At 37.9% G+C, this 22,407-nt stretch overlaps 1 non-coding gene and 1 pseudogene across 1 annotated transcript; both read right to left on the minus strand.

Annotated features, from left to right (window-relative positions):
- Positions 1-11,092: 11,092 nt before the first annotated feature.
- Positions 11,093-11,304, minus strand: LOC131302193 (U2 spliceosomal RNA; annotated as a pseudogene).
- A 3,039-nt stretch (positions 11,305-14,343) lies between these two features.
- On the minus strand, positions 14,344-14,537 carry LOC131302190 (U2 spliceosomal RNA). Its single transcript, XR_009191659.1, has one exon. It is a non-coding gene; the product is annotated as a U2 spliceosomal RNA (small nuclear RNA).
- Between the last annotated feature and the right edge of the window lie 7,870 nt (positions 14,538-22,407).

A 22,407-nucleotide genomic window follows, 5' to 3' on the forward strand; every position in this document is an offset into this window, starting at 1 on the left:
GAGTAGTGAGTTTGGAAGGGATTGAGAGTCACGTTCTGGGTGACGGAAATTAGTTGGAAAATAGGAGCAGATACAAATGGTAATTGTGAATGGTTGGTATTACAAAGAGGGAGCTGTTTTTAGGCTGTAATTTGTTTAGTGGGGTTTGAATGGTGCAAGATAGAGAGGTACAAATTTGACTGTGATTGAATAGTGTTGAGAAAGTGGGCAATGTCTATAAACCGTTGCAAGGATCAGATGAGAAATGGGTTAACTTTGCGGAAGTGAAATTGAAACAGATTGCAGGTGATCTTGGAAACCATTCTGAGAGAATGGGACAGGTATAAGTTTTATTTATTGTTTGATTTGATAACATGATCATGCATTGTGGCTTCGTGTCAGAGTCAGTCCAGTCGACTGGAGTGTCAGTGGTGTTGTGATGAAATAGGCAACGTGCCTATCAAATCATGATACATCTTACATATTGTCATATTCGCATGCCATCAATGATATATATGTTGTGGACTAACCTTGTTTTGAAGGGACACGTTACAACAAAACTGAGTTCGGGTTTCTGAAACAGAATTCGGAGATGGTATAGAGTTGACAGTGGGATATGGAATAGAGTTGGGATTTTTGATTCTGATGGAGTAATGGATTCATCTAGATCCATCTAGAGGATGGTAAGACAAGTGATATGGTACAATTAGGCGTTTGAAATGTTAGGGTGGATGATGTTGGGGTCTATGAGGGAGTGCATGGAGAAAATGGGTTAAATGAAGCACAAATGGTTGCTGAGATTAGAGGAGAAATCTTAAGTGATAATTAGGCTACTGTGGCAATAGGTTTTGTGATGGGTTGATGGTTAGTAAGTTAAGTGAGTTGTCGATTCGTATTAATATGTGTTGGGTTAGATTGTATACCAGTAGTATATACAAATTTCTTGAGGTTTTGTTTGTGTGGGATAGATGTGATTGTTTTGGTGTACCTAAGTGATAAAATGGTTAGTGGAGTATGATTATATAATACACATATAATGTTGTTTTGAGATTGATGTTTGTTGGTAAATCAAGCTGCGATAATGTGCTGGTTGATAATACGAGGTTAAAATTACTTTTCTAAAGGTAATACTCATGTATTGAGAATGTGTGTTGATGTGGTGGTCATGGTGGTTTAGGAATTTGGTACCGTGATGAGAGTTGAGGGCCACAGGTTTTTTTTTTTAGAGGACGAATTGGTATTATGTTAGTACCTGCGAGACTCATATAATTATTTTTGTTGAAAGTTGATGTGAAACAAAGAAGTTTTGAAAATATGAATCATAAGGGTGTTATTTTCCTATATGTTTTGTGTGATAAAGACATAGTTAACAAATGAGAGATTTGGTTGGAGATGAAGGTGAATGAGAGTGGATTACAACAGTGTATTTGAAAAAGTGGCTGGTTTGAGGTTTTGTCCGTATGCATTATCTTTTGAAAGGTGCTGCACATATCAAGGTGTTATGAAGTTGTGTAGTTAGCAATTTATGATGATTGTGCTGCTGGAATTGGTCATGGGACAAGACTGTTTGGGTAACCTTATAGTTTGGTTGTCGCTAGTGTGAGGTTGGTGGTTCTAATTTCGGGGACGAAATTTCCTAAGAGGGGGAGGGTGTAACGTCCTTTTTAATTGAGGTGCTTAAATGTTATATTTAATAACCTAAAGGACTAAAGTGCGATTTTTTTATTAGAGTGGTGCATGTGTGCCGTGTGTTTGTGTGAGGTGGTGTGTGTGTGTTTCCTTTTAAAACAAAAGAAAAGAAAGAAAACCCATCAGGAGAGGTTCCAACGTGTGAGAGAGAGAGAGAGAGAGAGAGAGAGAGAGAGAGAGATCAGCCGGTGGAAGAAGGAGAAGAGAAAGGGGAAGTGAGAGCTAGGTTGAATTGGAAACTTTGTAAGGTAATTCATGATCTTCTTTACTTGAATTTATGATTTTGTTGTTCAATTCCCTACCTGGCATCTAGTTAGAGGTGAATTGAATTCATGGGAGAAGGGTTTTTGAGGTTGGAATTGGGTTTAATTTCAGAAAATTCGGGGTATGATATGAATATGCATAACTGTGTTGAACCAAATTGAAACTGTTCTATTTTTGACGAATTTATTCAAGGTACCTAGAAATCTTCTAAATTCTTGAAAAAAAATCCTGAAGGTTCATCTGTGAGTCTATTGCATCGTGTTAAATTTTCAGAAAATAACTCGAAGTGGTTTGGCCTACAAAATTCGTGGACTGAACTGGTGTCTGATTCGCGTCTGTGCAGACAGCACAGACACGTGTTGGAAAAACGGGCATAACTTCTTGCTCGGGTATCGGTTTTACGCACCGTTTCTTGATTCCGAAACTAGACTCGTATATCTTTCTGAATATGTATGGGTTGTGTCGTGGTTCTTTCTAGATTATAGCAGTTTTTGAATTAAAGTTCAGGTTTTGGTACTTCTGAAATTCTGGACAGCTTTTGGCTTGTGTTCGTCATGAAATTCCTCAAGATTAAGCATGCTGGGTGGACATGGGTTCTCATGAGTCTTAAACATGGATCAATTGGTGATGTTTTGGTGTTGGAATTATTGGAAAATATTGAGTATGTGATTTTTAATGAGCTTTCGATCGCAGACTGTTCTGCTGAAAACTGTGAATTCTGCTTTAGATATGTAACTTCATTTGAGCGTATCCTGGTCATTCAGACTCTGTTTAGGACAAATTTTATATCAAAATTCATGTACCGGAGGTGTACTTTCTAATGGTGGTGGTTTCATAATCTGGTTTTAACCCTATAAGAAGTTATAAGCAGAATACGACAGGCTGGTCATAGATTTCAAACCAAATGTAGGGGTTATGTGGTGTTTGAGTGTTACGCTTGTTTAGGGACACTTCTAAACCTTTGAGATAGACATGTTAGTATGCGTTAAGTATTGTTAATCTATTGTTGGTATTATAGAGTATTGTTAGGAGGTAGTTTTGACGTTTAAGCGTTCAATAAACTGATATGGTTAGCTTGTGGTTAGGTAACAAGCCGATCAATTGGAGAGATTCCGAAACTGTAAGTTTGGCGTACCTCGATCGATACAAGGTGAGTGTGTCTGATATGGTTCTTCCCAATAAAATGTTGCTGTGGTGGTGAGTGTATATCTTGCTAATCGTAGTAAGCTTTCGATATGGTTATCTTTAATGAGATATTGCTGTAATGGTGAGTGTATATCATGCTATTGTTGTTTAGCTTATGATATGTGAGTGTTTGATTCATATATGTTGTTCTATATTGAATTGAACTTGATTGTTGGCTTAGTGCCCGGTGATTGGCTTTATGCCAAAAGGCTTTATGCCTTAAACTATTGGCTGTGTGCCCGGTGATTGGCTTTATGCCATATGGCTTTATGCCTTAAACTATTGGCTGTGTGCCCGGTGATTGGCTTAATGCCAAAAGGCTTTATGCCTTAAATTATTGGCTATGTGCCCGGTGTTGCTCTTAATTTTTCGATAAACTGTTGACAAGTTGAGATTATCTTTTAGCTGTTGGATATTACTGTTATGTTGTAATTGGAGGATGTGGTGATTATATCTGTTATGTACATTTGAGTATCTCAGATATGTTGAGAATTTATATTTTGGTTGTTATTTATTCGGTTGTTGCTATATTTTGTTGAGCATTTCTATATCTCACACACTCTGGCTTTCCTTTTTGGTCTGCCAGGTAGCAGGTTGCGTAGAGTGGGTCCACTACCGGTCATCGTGTTGAGAAGTGTTTGGGCTAGCATTAGATGATGTGGATGAACGAGTTGGTTGTAGGTAGTAAACTAAAAAGTTGATTTATGTAAGTTATAAATAAGTCGTTGGTGGATGTATTAAAGTGTAAAATTTTTAAAGTATTGTAAAACTATATTGTTGTTTAGTTGTGCGAGATCGTGGTTGGTTGGTCGATACGTCGACTCATTTTTATGTTAAGGTGATAAGTCTTCCGCTGGGTGTTATTCTGACAGGTTGTGAGGTGTGGTTCGGTTTTGGTGTGGAATGTCACGTGGTCGCGTCGACTCGGGCCCACATTGGGTGCCGTTTGCGGGGCGGGGCGTGACATATGTCTTCTTTTCTCTTGGGCTACTTAATTTATAGTCGTGTTTTCTCTCCTCGTTTTTCTGCTTAGTCGATGTGGGAAACAAACCCCGAAGTTACAAACTAGGTTTTGCACTACTTGGTTTGTGCCGTCAGTTCGACTCAGTTGTTTGAAGCCTATGAGCACCTTGTGAATCCATGTATCCCAATTACATTGTAGTAACTGCTGAATTTATTGAGTAGCAGATTGCTTAGCATAAAACTCCCCCTCTAAATTAACCCTATAGATAGCTGGTTTCCCATCCATTATTAGGGGTCAAGGTTGAACGTCTTTCTTCCTTTGATAATGAGCGCTATATCATTCCTCGGATGAGAAGCCTGGCTAGGTGTTCGACCATGGCTAAATACTTTCTCAAGTTTTCTCTTTCTGTAACATCTTTCTGTAACCGTCTACCACATGTGGTGTGAGAGGAACAAAATAATTTTCTAGGGAAATTCTCTAGACATAGAGAGCCTAATCTGCAGAAACCTTGTTGACATCAAATCCTTTATGTCTCATGGTCGTGTAGTGCGTCGAGGATCAAAACCAAACATTCACGCACAAATTGAGAGAAACTCAACTATTATAGGATCATACGCAATAACAATACGAAAAACTCTCTTGAGGAGCACCCCTCTGAGCTCGACTCCCTCAGGTTATCTCTCACCCTCACCACAAGTCTTCCCCTGGGTGAATCCTGATGATCAAACGGCTTTTGATTATTTAATGAAGTGTGGTGAGCCCAATGAATCTTGTGGCCGGGCACTCTTACAGAATGAATGAATACCCTAGAACTAGGGATGTGGGCATCAAATGGAACTTAGAATGTGTAAATGAGCGTGAAAACGTACTTTAGCCTTTGTTGCTTTGATGATCTTTGAATCACTCACCCATTGACAACCTTTACATAAATCAATCTTCATTATTTTAATTGTTTGTTTCCATCATGTTTTAATACAGTGAATGCCATATTTATTATTATATAATTGGTCTTAATTTGATTCAAAATGAAAACAATATGAGCGTTTTATTGAAATAATTTTTTCCCGACCCATTGTGGGTAAAATGGTCATGTATTTTGATGTACAAATTATTTTTCATTGAAACCAATTCGGTTGGAAAGTACATTGGACAAGCTTTCTAATGGTTCAAACCACGAGCGAATTGGAGTTCGGGAGTGTCTGGGGCAAGTCCGCAAAGTTGGGACTTGTTGTGCCAGTTCAAGATGCGCCCGGGGCGCATTCAAATGCGCCTGGGCTCGGAAGATTGCGCCTCAGACGCATTAATGCTGCTCAAACTTTGCGGACTTGCCCCGGACACCCCCGAACTCCAATTTGCGCGTGGTTTGAACCGTTAGAAAGCTTATCCAATTTACTTTCTATCCCAAGTAGTTTGGATAAAAAATAATTTATACATCAATTGAAGTGACCATTTTACCCTCGATGGGTCAAAATATGATTCATTCCGGTAAAACACGTGTATGTTTCTCATTTTAAATTGGATAAAGACCCATTATTCATCAATAATTAGTGTTTTAAAGTACTAAACGATGGCGAAATCCAACCATAAATGGGAGTTGAATGTACAGTTTCTCTTTCCCCACATTAAACCAAGCGATATTCTTGCTTCTGATTGGTATTTTTTGTGGAAGAATGAATTAATTATCTGAATGATACATTGTTTGGCAACAACTATAACTGTGTTTTGATTCAGAATGACTGATGTCTATGTGAAATATTGGTGCATTAGTTATGCCTCTTGGCTGTTTTTTGAAAAATTGAATGTCTGTTTCAGCAGTTCATTACATCAAAAAAGAAAAACCGAATGCTCCCAAGGCGCATTACAAAAAGAGGGAAAATAGGATGTGCCCAGGGAGCAATTCAATTTCGCTTGAGAAACATTAACTTGAACCTATGGAACAACAGTTGTAAGGCTGGCTGGCCAAAAAGAAATTCTGGGTGTGCCTGGCCGGTGCGCAACTTAAATGTGTCCTACAAAAGGAGCGCAAAGCAGGATGCACGCCTGAGGCGCATGTGATGCATCTTTTTGCAGTGGTTTTTTTTAGTCCTAGTTACCTGGAGACTATAAAAGGCCAACCTTTGATAAGGATTTTTCAAGCAAAAGAGACACACATGAAGCCAGTACGAAGGGCTTCCAAGAGTTCCATCCATGAAGATTTCATTGAACAACTTGGATTGATCTCGAATCAATTACTTCATTGAGGATTTCATATAGAATGTAAAATTACTCATCATCAAATTATTTCTCATCAATCATGGCATTCTTTTCAAGAATAATTCATTGAATAAATCGTTGTCAGTATTTGGTTTTGTTCCAAACTCAAACATTCTTTTCACTTGGTAGGTTATCTTCAATTGGCTAGTGGTACTAATGCTCACACCGTCGCACGGTTGATGGGCTGAAAAGGGAGGGACACTTCCAAGTCGCAACCATATCTAGTTTAACTTTCAACTTCTATTCTTATACTTGTGTGTTGTACTTGTTGTTGTATCAATTAACCTTCTCTTTTTTTGCTAGCAAACGTGGAGGAGGAACCAATACCCGTGAAATTGGCTAGTTAATTCACAGCATGCTTTAATCCGTGGAGTGACCTATAGAAGGAAGGTCTGCACTATTTTTCTCCTTTCATGCTCAACTTGTTGAACTCTATTAGGCTTTGTTTGGATCAAAGATCTTTGATGGGATATATCAAGGGGAATGGAATGATTGAGAAACCAAAGTTTAACGTCAGGCTTTTCACTTCATTTTTCCCTTTGCCTATTCCTCCTTAAATCCATCCAAGAATCCTTGACGCAAATACGTACAGCCTTGATGTGATTTAAACTTGGTTTGGATGGGGTGCACCAAGCCAAGGCGACACTCAAAAGACCCCAAGGGGAAGGTGGGCCTTCCCCTTCAATTGAAACATTCTTAAAAGGTTTTTTTTTTTTTTTGAGATTTTTGATATGGGTTTTGGCTTAAAATGAGGTGGGTCAGCTGGTAAGCTCAATTTAGTCCACTAAGTCCTAGAGACCCACTTCAAAAACCAAATTCCTCATTAGAAGACCCACGCTCTGGCCACGATGACGGGTATACTAGTCCCGCTTTCAGAAAATCGCGGCCAAGTGTCAAAACAAGCAGCCAATGTAATAAGAAGCGGCCAAGTGTAATAAAGCGCGGTCCAGAGTAATAACAAGCGGCCAATTGTCAAAACAAGCGGCCAAGTGTCAAAACAAGCGGACAGGAGTAATAAGAAGTGGCCAAGTGTAATAAGAAGCGGCCAAGAGTAATAAGAAGCGGCCAAGAGTAATAACAAGCGGTCCAATGTCAAAGCAAGCGGCTAGGAGTAATAAGAAGCGGCCAAGTGTAATAATACGCGGCCAATAGTAATAACAAGCGGCCAAGTGTCAAAACAAGCGGCTAGTAGTAATAAGAAGCTGCCTAGAGTTATAAGACCGGGCCAAGAGTAATAACAAGCGGCCAGGAGTAATACGATGCTACCAAGTGTAATAAGACGCGGCCAAGATATCTGAAAAAAAGATCTTACACTAAAACGTGTGTTCCGTAACCACGCTTTAAAAAATAGAGGCCAGATGTCGAAACATGCTGCCAAAAGTAATAAGCTGCAGCCAAGATATCCGAAAACATATCTTACGCACACTAATCACACTTTTACTAGTAGTAAGCTAGAAAAAAACGCATGAACAACAATGATTTGAGCTTCATACTTTGTACTGTTCAAGCTGTTGTTAAGAGGTGGGATGGAGTTGAAGAACTACGGAGATGTATGAACGACAATGATTTACTGAAGAAGCCAAGAAGGAGCTGCGTTGAAGCTGAAGGTTTGATCCTTGGTTTTGCTTCTGGAGATCGATCACACCCTCAAATGCCAGAGATCTGTGAGCCTGCCGTGGATGTCATATGTAGGAATGAAATTGTTCTGTTTCCTTTTGAAAGTGCCTCGAGGCCCAAATTTTTTGTTCAAGATTTTTCTCATATACAAATTAATATGGGCTAACACAAGAACCAATGAACTATAGAGTTTTTTATTTGTTGATCCAGAATTGTGGAGTTCACAGTTAGATTTTGCACTTTTGAGCACGTTGGCGTGGAATTCAGTGGTTCATTACATCAAAAGAGAAAAAAGTGAATGCTCCCAAGTAGCAATTCAAATTGCGCCTGAGGCACATTACAAAAAGAGAGAAAATGTGGTTGCGCCTTGGCGCAACTTAAATACGCTTGTGGCACACTCGAATTGCACCTGAGGTGCATGTGATGTCGCAAATATTTTTAATTTGTTTTTTTACATCATTTTTTCTAGTCCAAATTGGCTGGAGACTAAAAAAAGATTGTCCTTTAAATATTATAAGGATTGTTAAAGCATAAGAGATACACAAAAAGCCCGTACGAAGTATTTTCAGCTTTTGGGGAGAATGGTAATCATTTTCAAGGCAAAAATTGCATGGTTTTGCTACTGAAAATGGACTTTATCACTGTGTTCTCCAAACTTCATTCCTTGGATTCTTATGCAAAGTGCGGGTACATGGATAGAACAGCTCAAATTGTTTAGACAAATTCTCGTTAAGAATAACACCACTAGTTTCAGAATCATACTCAAAATGCCCTCCATTTTGAGAATGCCATAGAACTATTCCGGCAAATGGGCAATGGAAGTTTAGAACTAGTGGCTGATATCTTTTTTTTCCCCCCTTCTTTTGACGAGTTCTGTGGCTAATATCTCAACTTTAAATGCCTTATTGTTGTGTATACTAATATTGGTGGCTTGATACTCTAGCTGATAGGATGATAAATAGTGCACTCGTGACATGGACATCGATTATTGAGGGTTGTGGAACCCATGGGCTAGGTTTCGAAGCCCTGCAAATTGTTTGTCAAATGGTGGAAAAAGGACTGGAGCAGAAAAGTATTGACCTTCGTGAGCTTATTATCTACTTGTAGCCACTCTTGGCCTTCCTTCTAAGTGAAGGTTGGAGAGTCTTTTATGCCATGAAATGGAGATTCGGAATGGAACCCGATCTAAATCATTACACTTGTATCGTGGATTTGTTGAGTCGGTCTAGGAAGCTCAATGAGGCTTTTGGTATGCTTCTGAAACTAGTGGCTTTTCTATGAGGCAGTATTTGGGGAGCGCTATTAGCAGCCTGTAGAGTTCAATAGGAACAAAAAAAAAAGGGGAATATGCAGCCGAAGGCTCTTGGATTTGGAACCCAATAATGCTTGCTATTACACTTAGTAATGTTCAAGAAGTGTTTTACATTTGATGCTTTTTAAGCCTTTTGTTTTTTTCACTGAAAATCTGAAACTTGGTAATACCTTCATGTATGGTAACTATAGAAGTTTTCAAGATCATGTTTTTGCTGACCTTAAAGTTTTCAAGATCATGTTAACTACACTTAAGCTATTGTTTGCCAATTGTCATGTTGGATTGTGACTTTTGATTTCACATGAAAGCAATAAAAATATTGCATCAACTATTGTCTGGCTCTGCAACTATTTTGCCACAACCATTGCCTGCATGACTTCTCTCTGATTTCAAATGCATTAATTTATTTGATAGTTTGGCATTGCTTTTTTTGCTTGGCAAAAGATGATTTTATAAAAGCTCGATAATGGTACATCGAGGGAAGAAAAAGTGGATAAGCAACCAAAAAAAAATTTGCAGGAAGGGTACTGGGTACTGTATGTGAAGGATTCGCTTACAAATGCCGCTGTGTTACAACTTATTGTCATGCTTTTAGATATCTTTTTCTTCAATAATATCAGTTGATTAATGATCCACTTACGACTTTCCCCAGTGACACAAAGTGAATATGTATTTGGAACCAGAATTATGGAGTTCACAGTTAAAACATTTTGCCACTTTCGAGCATGTTGGCTTGTTGTTCAGTGGTTCATTAGATTGAAAGAGAATAAATTAAATGCTCCCGAGAAGCAATTCAAATGCGCCTGCGGCGCATTATGAAATGAGAGAAAATAGGACGCACCCGAGGCACATTACAAAAAGAGAGAAAATGTGGATGCACAGCGCAACTTAAATGCGCCTGGGGCGCATGTGATGCAGCAAATGTTTCTAATTTGTTTCTTACTAAGTTTTTCTAGTCTGAATTGGCAGGCGACTAAAAAAAGGCAATCCTTTGAACATTATAAGGATTGTAAAAGCATACGAAGGGGACAAGAAGCCCGTACGAAGTGATTCCATGAGTTCCATCCATGAAGATTTCATTGACATACGTTTTGATTCTCAGGTATACATGATTCATAATTTGTTCTTCAATGCTTTGCAAGTTGTGTAGGAGATCAGGGACCCCATAGTTTCCGAACCTTATAAGGATTGTTAAATCAGTTTCAGTTTTACTGATAATCCCAAATCATCCCAGTTTATCCATGCTTATCCTAAACATGTACGCATGATCGATGTAGAAGCATTTCTTATGCTAGACTATGGTGTGACAGGGTGATAAATAGAGAACTCGTGACACAGAAATCGATAATCAAGGGCAGTGGAGCACATGGGCTAGGTTTCGAAGCCCTGCAAATTTTTCGTCAAATGGTGGAAGAAGGTATGGAGTCGAATGGTATGACCTTCGATCTTGAGCTTATTATCTGCTTGTAGCAACTCTGGCCTTCTAATTGAAGGTTGTAGAGTCTTTTATGCCATGAGGATTGGAGGTTGAGATTTTGGGCATGGCCTATTAAATGACTCGAACCCAACAAAAAGTTAGAGGGGCCAGGTTGACAACTTTTTAACTCCAACATGAATATGGTACACTCTGACAAATAAGGTATACTTTTTGGGTAAGTTAAATTCATGAAAACCAAACCCAAGTTACAAAAACTACAGAGTACACAACTTGAAAGAGACCTTAGCCCCGCAATTAAACAGTTGATTCACAATTACACACATCTGTATATGTCAAGTCAACTAATTTGGTTCTAGACACGAAGTAGCAAAAGCTTTTGAACTTGGTTTGGGTGGGGTGCGCCAGGTCAAGGCAATAGTGCAACACCAAGGAAACGCATGAGAGACCCCAATAGCTTGCTAATGTAGTGGGTCCTCCCCCTCAAAAAATTAATTTAATAAGGAGTGAGCCGATAGCCCACATATATCATATCAGTATATGCTCTTGTTTTCTCTTCTCATTTTTCTGCTTAGTCAACGTGGGAAACAAACCCCTAAAAGTAACACACTGATTTTTTTCTGCTTTTTCACATATTTTGCTTGGTTTGTGCCGTTAGGTCAGCTCAGCTTGGTTGTTTGAAGCCTCTGAGCACCTTGTGAATCCGTGTGTCTAACTGCTGAATTTATTGAGTATCAAATTGCGTAATATAAAAAAAACCCCTCTAAATTAGCCGTGTAGATAGCTGGTTTTCCATCCTTTATTAGGCGTCAAGGTTAAACGTCTAGCTACTCTCTTTTTCTCCCTTCCCCTAAAACATGGTGATCAAGATATTTCGATAATGAGTGCTATGGTTTGCGCTGATTGTTCTAATCCAAATGTTTTTTAGAGTACATATTTGTGCAGGAATTTATGAACGGGGAGAGAAAAGAGCAAGAAAATTTGATTTATTTAAAGTGTGAGCAGTGATCGCGGATTTGAATTAGGTAGGTGAGCCACACTTCAACTATTCACAATTCTACAATTTGTTATCCAAGGTACGTACGCATTATTAATAATTACAGTAAAATTTATTTTTCATATCTCATATATTATTTGGCTATGCGACAAATCATTGCACTCAACGAAATATATATTAGAAAAGCTTTGGGGTGGTTTAGGCAAGCAGAACCGCACTCTTCTTATGAACGATACATCTCCTTTAGAACCAAGTTGGATGATGTTATTTCCTCAAAATACAATGATCGATCTTTACGTCCACTTTTTTACCGTGAAACAAAACCGCCAAACCGATTATTGCCCAACACTCAAATACTCTGAGAAATATATGATCATGATGTGTAGATAATTACCAGAACAGAAAAAACTAAAATGCACACCATCATTTACGAATTTTGTGGCTGATTTTTATGACTTTTTGTAGCTCACTTTATTAGTTTTTGTGGCTCATCTTACGAAAGTGTGTACGGTACACCTTTATGAATTTTGTAGCTTACTCTTATGAATTTTTGTGGCCCAATACATGAGATTTTATGGTTTATATATGAATTTTTGTGATGATGTATATGAAAAACACTCTTGAGGAGAATCCCTCTGAGCTCGACTCCCTCAGGTTATCTCTCACCCTCACCACAAGTTGTGCCTTGGGTGAATCCTGATGATGAAAATGGTTTTGAGTACTTAATGAAGGGTCATGAGCCCAACGAATCTTGTGGCCGGGCACTCTTACAGAATGAACGAATACCCTAGAACTTGGGATGTGGGCATCAAATGGAACTAAGAATGTGTAAATGAGCACGAAAACATACTTTAGCATTTGTCACTCAGATGATCTTTGAATCACTCTCCCTTTGACAACCTTTGCATATATAAAACTTCATTTTTTTAATTGTTCGTTTTCGTCATGTTTTAATACAGTGAAAGCCTTATTTATTATTATTATGTAAATGGTCCTAATACGATTCAAAATGAAAACAATACGAGCATTTTATTGAAATAATTTTTTTCCCGACCAATTGAGGGTAAAATGGCCATGTATTTTGATGTACAAATTAATTTTGGTCGAAACTAATTCGGTAGGAAAGTAGATTGGACAAGCTTTCTAACGGTTCAAACAAAGAGCGAATTGGAGTTCGGGAGTGTTTGGGGCAAGTCCGCAAAGTTGGGACTTCTTGTGGCATTTCAAGATGCGCCCGGGCCGCATTCAAATGCGCCTGGGCTTGAAAGATTGCGCCTGAGATGCATTAATGCTGCTCATACTTTGCGGACTTGCGTCGGACACCCCCGAACACCAATTTGCGCGTGGTTTAAACCGTTAGAAAGCTTATCCAATTTACTTTCTATCCAAAGTAGTTTGGATAAAAAATCATTTGTACATCAAATGAAGTGACCATTTTACCCTCGATGGGTCAAAATATGATTCATTCCGGTAAAACGCTTGTATGTTTCTCATTTTAAGTTGGATCAACACCCATTGTATATGAATAAATTGATATTTTAAAGTACTTAAAGATGGCAAAATCCAGCCATAAAAAATTTTTGCGTTTCATTCATGAAAACTGGATAAAAACAAGAAAACTACAAATATCGACGAAGCCTATGAGCACCTCGTGAATCTGTGTATCCCAATTACATTGTAGTAACTTCTGAATTTACTGAGTATCAGATTGCTTAGGATAAAACCCCCCTCTAAATTAGCCCTATAGATAGATGGTTTCCCATACTTTAATAGGGGTCAAGGTTGAACGTCTTTCTTCCTTCCCTTAAAACATGATGATCAAGATATTTCGATAATGAGCGCTATATCATTCCTTGGATGAGAAGCCTGGCTAGGTGTTCGACCAAGGCCGACTACTTTCTCAATTTCTCTCTATCAGTAACCGTCGACCGTGTGAGAGGAACAAAATAATTTTCTAGGGAAAGTCTCTAGACATAGAGAGGCCAACCTGCAAAAACCTTGTTGACAGCAAATCCTCTATGTCTCATGGTTGTGTAGTGCATCGTGGATCAAAACCAAACACTCATGCATAAATTGAGAGAAACTTAACTATTACAGGATCATACGCAGTAACATTACGAAAAACTCTCTTGAGGAGCACCCCTCTGAGCTCAACTCCCTTAGGTTATCTCACAACCTCACCACAAGTCTTGCTTTGGGTGAATCCGGATGATGAAACGGTTTTTGATTATTTGGTGAAGTGTGGTGAGCCCAATGAATCTTGTCGCCGGGCACTCTTACAGAATGAACGAATACGCTAGAACTGGGGATGTGGGCATCAAATGGAACTTAAAATGTGCAAATGAGCATGAAAACATACTTTAGCCATTGTCGTTCTGATGATCACTCTCCCTTCGACCAACTTTACATAAATAAAAGTTCATTATTTTAATTGTTCATTTCCATCATATTTTAATACAGTGAAAGCCATATTTATTATTATACAATTGGTCTTAATCCGATTAAAAATGAAAGTAATAGTTGAAATAATTTTTTTCCCACCAATTGACGGTATAATGGTCATGTATATTGATGTAAAAATTAATTTTCATCGAAACCAATTCGGTAGGAAAGTACTGAAACTAGTAGAAACCTTCGAACTTGGTTCGGGGGGGTGCGTCAGGCCAAGGCTGCAACACCAATGAAACGCATGAGAGATACCATTGCTACTGTAGTGGGCCTCCCCCTCAAAAAATTAATTTATTTAATAAAAAGTGAACCAATAGCCGGCCCACATATCAGATATTAAACTAACAAGAACAGATACTACACTTGATCTTAGCCAGGAGGCCAAGAAAGGTACGCTTTCTCTTCTGTTGGGCTGCTTGTTTTATAGTCACGTTCTGTCTCCTCTTTTTTCTTTTTAGTCAATGTGGGAAAACCGCCAACATGGTTTTGCACATTTTGCTTGGTTTTTGCCGTCCATTTGAAACCTTTGAGCACCTCGTGAGTCCTTGTGCCCCAATTACAGTTGTACATGCTGAATTTAGTGAGCATCAGATTGTTTAGGATCAGAAAAAAAAAAAAAAAAACTCTAATTAGGCACGTGGATAGCTGATTTTCCATCCTTTCAGGGGTCTAGGTTGAATGTCTTATTTTTTCTTGGTGAAAGTTATTAATGTTAAATAGCTAGATTAAAACCATGGAGGGGTGTAGAACTCCCAACTTCCTTTTTCCTAGCACTTAAAGCACATCCTCTTGATGCCATTTGGCTAAAGGCCTCGTGGCTGGTTGAACATCTTGCTACTCTCTTTTTTCTTCCTTCCCCTAAAACATGGTGATCAAGATATGTTGATATTCAGCGCAATAGTTTGAATTTAGACTACATATTTGTGGAGGGATTTATGAATGGGGAGAGAAAAGGGCAAGAAGATATATCTAGTGATGCAGTAACTTGATTTATTTCAGGGGTGAGTAGCGAGCATGGACTTTGATTAGATAGGTGAGCCACACTTTAGTTATTCAACACTCTGGAGTATCTAGCACTTTTAATAAATTATGTAGCAAATTTTTTTGAAAAAAGAGTACGAATTTTTTTTTTTAAAAAAGTTCAATTTTCTCTACTAATTTCTTCTCAAAACTTTTCTTCTAACTTTCCTCTTTATTTCGGCTCTGTTTGGAACTTAGAGAAAGGAAAGGAAAGGAAAGTGGGGAGGAAAGTATTGAAGAAAATTCTTCCTTGTTTTGTTATTTTCCTTTTTGTTTCATCTAGCTCAAACCAAACAAAGGAAAAATTATTTTCCCTTCTTGTCCATATAGGTTCCAAACAGAGCCTTAATTAAGTTCCAAACAGAGTTTACTCTGCAGCTATAAATCATTTTCGCCTCTTCATGAACTATCAAGAACACTCCCTGGAAAAAAAAAAAAGGCAGTCCCTAAAACATTATAAGGTGACTAAAAAAGGCAATCCCTTAAACATTACAAGGAGCTATAAGTTCCAAAATATTTGTAATTCGTTTTTTACCGAGTTTTTCTAGTTCGAATTGGCAGTAGACTAAAAAAGGCAGTCCCTTAAACATTATAAGAATTTTAAAGCTTAAGAGAGGCACAAGAAGCCCGTACGAAGTGATTCCATAAGAGTCCTTCTACCACCACACCCATTTACACACCCATTCACACACCCACACTCACAAGGGTGGAGCCCGCACACACTACACACCCAGTGTGTGTGGGCCCCACCCTTGTTGTGAGTGTGTGTGTGTGTGGGTGTGTAAATGGATGTGGTGTTAGAATTATTGTTCTCGTAAACTGGGTCAGAAACACGAGAGTTCACTTTGATGAAACATAATTCCTTGATGTGCTTTCACTGTTATTGGCTTTTGTTGCAATTCCAATAGTAAATTCTTAGAAATCTGCAGGCAAATAGGAACTGGTATGTGTATGTATACGTCTAGGAGTACTATAATGCATTTAGATGTTTTTTTTCACTTTGTAGTGTATTGATTCCGAATCCTTGCAGTGGATGGAGGTGGCGTTAGAGCGAAAAGATGCAGATGATTGGATTATTTATAGAGGGGAAGGAGCTACCAATCTCGTTCTTGCTTACTCCGGATCCTCTCCTGCATTTGTGTGTTCATTTATGCTTCACTCTTTTGATCATTTCGTTGTGCCTCTTCGTTTCATTTTTTATTATACAATAATTCAACCGATCGAGCATTTTTCGAAACTCCAAAAGTAAAGCAAACGTCTTCCTTCTGAGAATTGAGATTTTCCTTTTGAAAAATTGTTTGGATTTGCAAATGCATCCTTGTACTTGGTAAAATGAACTTGAATTCTAGAATAAAATGGAGATAAAACGAGTTATATAGCAGTGGGTCAATAGGGGCCATAGTAACATGCTTCATTATGAAGATGGTACGACGACAATTTGCTTCGATTTTGAGTTGGTTGGGATCCATTGACTCCATTCAGGCAAGAAATTGGAAGGGCTCAAAGATTGTGGTGTTTGCTTGTTTGGACTGGTCATGATCTCTCTATTAAAATGTTAAATGAAACTGCGCAGACATTTTAATTTTCTTGCCAAAAGGAATATTTTTTGTCTTTATTCAATTTTTTTTCGAATTTCTTAGTTTGCGTCGAATTTTTGTAAACTATTGTTTCGTCTCGACAAGATAAGTTGGAAAAGTGGAAAATTATGACCCAAACTCAATTTTTTTGCAGAAAAATCCAAAAAAGGCCAAACAATATTCAAACTTTTCAAACTTTTTCTTGGCTTTTTTTTAAATAATATTTGAGTTTGGGTCATAATTTTATAGTTCTCCGATTTCTCTCGTCGAAATGAACCAATAATCCATAAAAAAAAAAAACTTTGACGCAAAACTTACCAACGCAAAAGAAAATTGAATAAAGACCACAAAAAAAAAGTAAGGGAAACATTAATCTTGTAAAAGGGGAAGCCATGAAAATATTTTGGGCCAACTGAAAGATTAATGTGTTTTGGCTTAAAATGAGGTGGGCCAACTGGTCAAGCTCAATTCAGTCCACTAAAGTCCTAAAGGCTCGCTTCAAAACCCAATTCCTCACTAGAAGCCCAACGCACCAGCCACGATTACGGGCATACTGGTCACACTTTCACAAAATCACGTCCAAGTGTCAAAACATGCGTCCAAGAGTAATAAGACGCGTCCAATATGTCCTAAAACAGACCATACAATAAAACGCTTGTTCTGTAACCACGCTTTCAATAAACCGCGGCCATGTGTCAAAACATGCGGCCATAAGTAATAAGATGCGGCCAAAATCTTCAAAAACAGACCATACACTAATCACGCTTTTACTAGTAGTAAGCAAGAAGAAAATGCAATTTACCATGAAGAAGTCTTTGGTCTTCTCTCACAGTTAGATTTATACATGATTTTTTTTTTTTCAATTTCACGTATCCATCATAATTTCCACTAATTTTCCTGCAGCAAATTTCATCCCTAATCTACCGTGGAAATCCCCGAAATCCGAAATGCTGCTCGATTACTTGAGTTCATATCAGCAATATGTGAGAGAATTCACCATAGCTCAAGTTAGCTTTCTGAAATTGCATACCTATACAATGGAGTACCGGCAAGACCGGCGCCTTGTTCTGCCATTAATAAAGAAGAAAGCCAGGTACTTGAGGCATAGGCATGGGCACAGGTGGAGACACAAGCAAAGGCAGATCCTCTTAGAACTTAAAGAATCCCGGAATCCCTTCCTATTTGAGAGACAATAGTGAACTTATCAATACACTTGTAATAAAAGAACCTAGCATGGTAAGCCAAGGCATGGTGTGAAATTATATTATTGCCCTCCAAACTTTTTCTTTTCATTTTGCCCTTGCAAGTGTTGGTGTTTGGGTAGTTTTGGTATGTGACATTATCAATCAATACACTTGTAATTAAAGAATGTAGGATGGCAAGCCATGCCACTAGGTGAAATGACCGATTTGCCTTTGTAGTTTGTTCGGAGAGTGGCTACACCAAGCATAGCCATAATTTGATTTGACATAAATGCCCTCCTTTATTTATGATGAAAGAGGTATTTTTGTAGTTTGGTATTTTGTTGGAGGGCAAAATAGGGAATTGTGTTTGGCATAGCCACATCATGAAAAGATGAATTTGCCCTTGTAGTTTTTAAAGGGATTGTATTGGGCTTTTGAGGGTATTTTGGACTTATCCTGTTGAAGAAAATTGAGTGGCTATCCTTATTTTGTATTTTTTTCCCTTAATTTATGGCTTACTTTTGACTTTTGAAGTACTTTTTTCACTTTTCCCCCCCTTAATTTATGACAAATGTTGCTTTGTCAAGAAGAAAATGAGGTACATTGTGAAAAAGATGAATTTGCCCTTTTAATTTGACAATGATGGATTTAAGAGGTTGAGGTATTTTATGTAGCTTGATATTGAGTTTAAAGGCAAAAGGGAGAAGAGTGGCAAGCATAGACATTTCATGAATATATGAAATTACACTTGTAGTTTGGCAACAGTAGATTTAATACGTGGGGTATTTTAGGTATTTTTTGTTTTCCTTTGCTTAGTCAAGAAGAAAATGCTATTCGGGGGTATTTTAGGTATTTTAAGTCCACATTTTCTTAGTCAAGAAGAAAAGGTTTTTCGGGGATATTTTAGGTATTTTAAGTCTTCATTTTCTTAGTCAAGAAGAAAAGATTTTTCGGGGGTATTTTAGGTATTTTAAGTCCTTTTCTTAGTCAAGAAGAAAAGGCTTTTCCGTAATTTAAGGGTATTGAATCTATATAAAAACCTCTCTCTCTCTCTCTCTCTCTCTCTCTCTCTCTCTCTCTCTCTCTCTCTCTGTTGAGGTATTTTATGTAGCTTGATATTGAGTTTAAAGGCAAAAGGGAGAAGAGTGGCAAGCATAGACATTTCATGAATATATGAAATTACACTTGTAGTTTGGCAACAGTAGATTTAATACGTGGGGTATTTTAGGTATTTTTTGTTTTCCTTTGCTTAGTCAAGAAGAAAATGCTTTTCGGGGGTATTTTAGGTATTTTAAGTCCACATTTTCTTAGTCAAGAAGAAAAGGTTTTTCGGGGATATTTTAGGTATTTTAAGTCTTCATTTTCTTAGTCAAGAAGAAAAGATTTTTCGGGGGTATTTTAGGTATTTTAAGTCCTTTTCTTAGTCAAGAAGAAAAGGCTTTTCCGTAATTTAAGGGTATTGAATCTATATAAAAACCTCTCTCTCTCTCTCTCTCTCTCTCTCTCTCTCTCTCTCTCTCTCTGTTATCGGCTGCAAATTCGTCTTCATCACTGTTCAGAAGGTCCTGATCTCTTTCTTAATTCATATGTTGTTTAATTTAGTATTGCATAAATTTATTGGCATGAAATTGCTATATCCATATTGTTGAATGTATACATGCGCTTGGAGTTGCATGAGGATTGGAAGTTATTGCAATCATAAAAGCAATCGACACTAGCTGGCTGCGTCCAACCATTAACCAATGTGTACTACTCCAAAAGCCCATTCCTCTAATTATGCTAAAATTTTCTCAGTTATTCAATTTTATGATGCACTTCATGTTCTTATGGTTCTCTAGTTTTGCAGAACTTAGAGTCTGATATCACAGTTGACACTGTTTCAAACGTGAAGAACATGAAGTCCATGTTGGTATGTATTTTAGTCACTCTTACTGAAAATTATGAAACTACAGAAGCATAATGCTTAATCCATACATGTTGTTTATTGTTTAAAAACCAAGGACCTTTAAGTGCCTTTGTTACATGTTTTTGCTTTGTTGGCAATGAAGATAATATATCTCTCGCAACCTATATAATAATCAAATATTTGAACATTTTGTTATCCAAATTCCTCATATTCCAACATTGCTTTGCGAATAAATAATATTTTAACATTCACTAATCAAATTTGCCTATTTCGTGCAATATCTCTAACTCATTCGGCTTTGGTGGGCATAATGTGGTGATTGTTTTCGCTCCATTCAAGCCCTAGATGAAGGTAAATCGAAGTAGCTTGACCTTTTTCCTTTTGGAAAAATTTGATTTTGGTATCATTTTGATTATCTAAAGCATAACTACAAAATATTCGAGTATATCATGGTTTCGTCATTTTATGATATTTGATTGATGGTTGTTGAGATTGAACCGTTAAACTTACTCGAAAAGTATACAGTTAGTGGTATGAATAAAAATAACATATGTATATTAACTTCCTCACTATCAATTAAATTAATGAGCATGCAGAAACGTGCAAAGCACGAGCATTACACTAGTTATTATGAAAAGGGGAAAGGGCTTTTTTAGCTTGCTGACTAGGGTTGGCAGCAAAATTCAATCTTTGATACCACATCACATAAGAAAGTCGTGGAGTGCATAAGCCCCTGATGAGCATGGTAGCCCCCTTGGGCATGCTCCTTGTACAACCAAGCGAAGAGCTAATGAGGTCCGGAATGAAATATCGTATGTAGTGTAGAATCAGATCTGAAGCTCTTTACTAGGATTGGAACAACCGAGGAACAAGTGACCATCATCAGAATGAACCTTAACAGCATGCACCCACCTACAACTGATTTGCCCGGAGGAAGAGAGACTAAGTCCCTCTTCTAGATGGAAAAAGAATGCTTCTAATGAGGTCCATCATTTTGACATGGCCTTAAATCTCAAGAAAATGATTTATTGGTCAACATGAGTTCGATTCTTTTCTGCAAGCAATTCAGAAACTACCCATACAACCCCTACCCAAGAGTCATTTCACAACTGAAATTCAATGAACTTGATCAATGCACTGATTCATTTGATGGAGACCCAATTCCCTTCATATTCGTCTTGAATAATCAGTACCGAAAAATCGGTAGCGAAATTTCAGAGAAAGGCCAGTTTAGTGTGAGGTGAGAGCTTCTCTCTCTATAGAGGAGTGGCTACCTCCGGCCCCCTTCTTGCTTTTACTAGTACTAAGCAAGAAGAAAACGTGTGTTCCGTCACCACGCTTTCAAAAAATCTCAGCCAGGTGTCAAAACATGCGTCCAGGAGTAATAAGACGTGGCCAAAAGTAATAAGATGCGGCCAAGACGTCCGAAAACAGACCATACACTAATCACGCTTTTACTAGTAGTAAGCAAGAAGAAAACGCATCAATTGGAGTGATAAAAAAAATTTTGAAAGGTTGTTTTGGATTTGCTTCTATAGCATTTGAAATGGAGGTAGGCTAAGTCCAATTTGAAGACCTAATTTTTTACCAAAAATCCGAAGTCACGGGCCATGACGCACGACTTTACGGTCATCTTGTTAAAGTTTGGGCCATGATACAAAAGTTTGCAGCCATCTTGTCAAAGTTTGCGGCTGAAATTCCCTTATTAAAAAACCTCATGGAAGGCAAAGCGAAAGCTGTTGTTAACCTTCTAATAGTTGCTCCAAAAAGCACCAAACGCGCGCATTCCTTTGAAATTTGTTTATGTAAAGGGGGCAGAACCTCATGGAAGGAAAATTGAAAGCTGTTAAACCTTCTAATCCCATTCTCAGTGCAACTAGGCTATGACAGAATTATTTGGTTCTGATTGGGGTTTTGTTTGGAAGAATAATACATTGTTTGGAAAATAAAATGGGTTTTGAATCAGATATGTATTTCTGCAATACAATGATGTGATCTGGTCTCTTGGACTATGATGATTGCGGGTTATGTTTTTGAAAGAAATATAAGTGGTGCTTTCGACTCGTTCCAAGAAATGCGAATGGATTTGGAACCCAGTAATACTGGCTAGCTATTACGACACTTAGTACTGTTCAAGCTGTTGTTGAGAGGGAGGATGGAGTTCAAGAACTATGGAGATGTATGAATGACAACGATTTGATGACGAAGCCGGGGTGGAGCTGCATTGAAGCCAAAGGATCAATCCATGGTTTCATTTTTGGAAATTGATGACACGCTCAAATGCTTGAAATCTATGAGCCACTGGATGTTATATGTAGGAATGAAATTACATCAAAAGAGAAAAACAGTGCTCCCGAGGTGCAATTCAAATGCGCTTGAGGCGCCCTACAAAATGAGAGAAAATAGGATACGCCTGGGGCACGATTCAATTGTGCCTGAGGCGCATTACATGTGTGTAATTCAGGATGTCTTATTATAGTGTTGATGTCAACTGTCTATAGCCTTACATTTGATGCTTTTTAAGCCTTTTGTTTCTTTTCACTGAAAATCTGAAACTTGGTAATACATACATGTATG

The sequence above is a fragment of the Rhododendron vialii genome, chromosome 9a (assembly GCF_030253575.1).
Source record: "Rhododendron vialii isolate Sample 1 chromosome 9a, ASM3025357v1".
Classification (NCBI taxonomy): domain Eukaryota; kingdom Viridiplantae; phylum Streptophyta; class Magnoliopsida; order Ericales; family Ericaceae; genus Rhododendron; species Rhododendron vialii.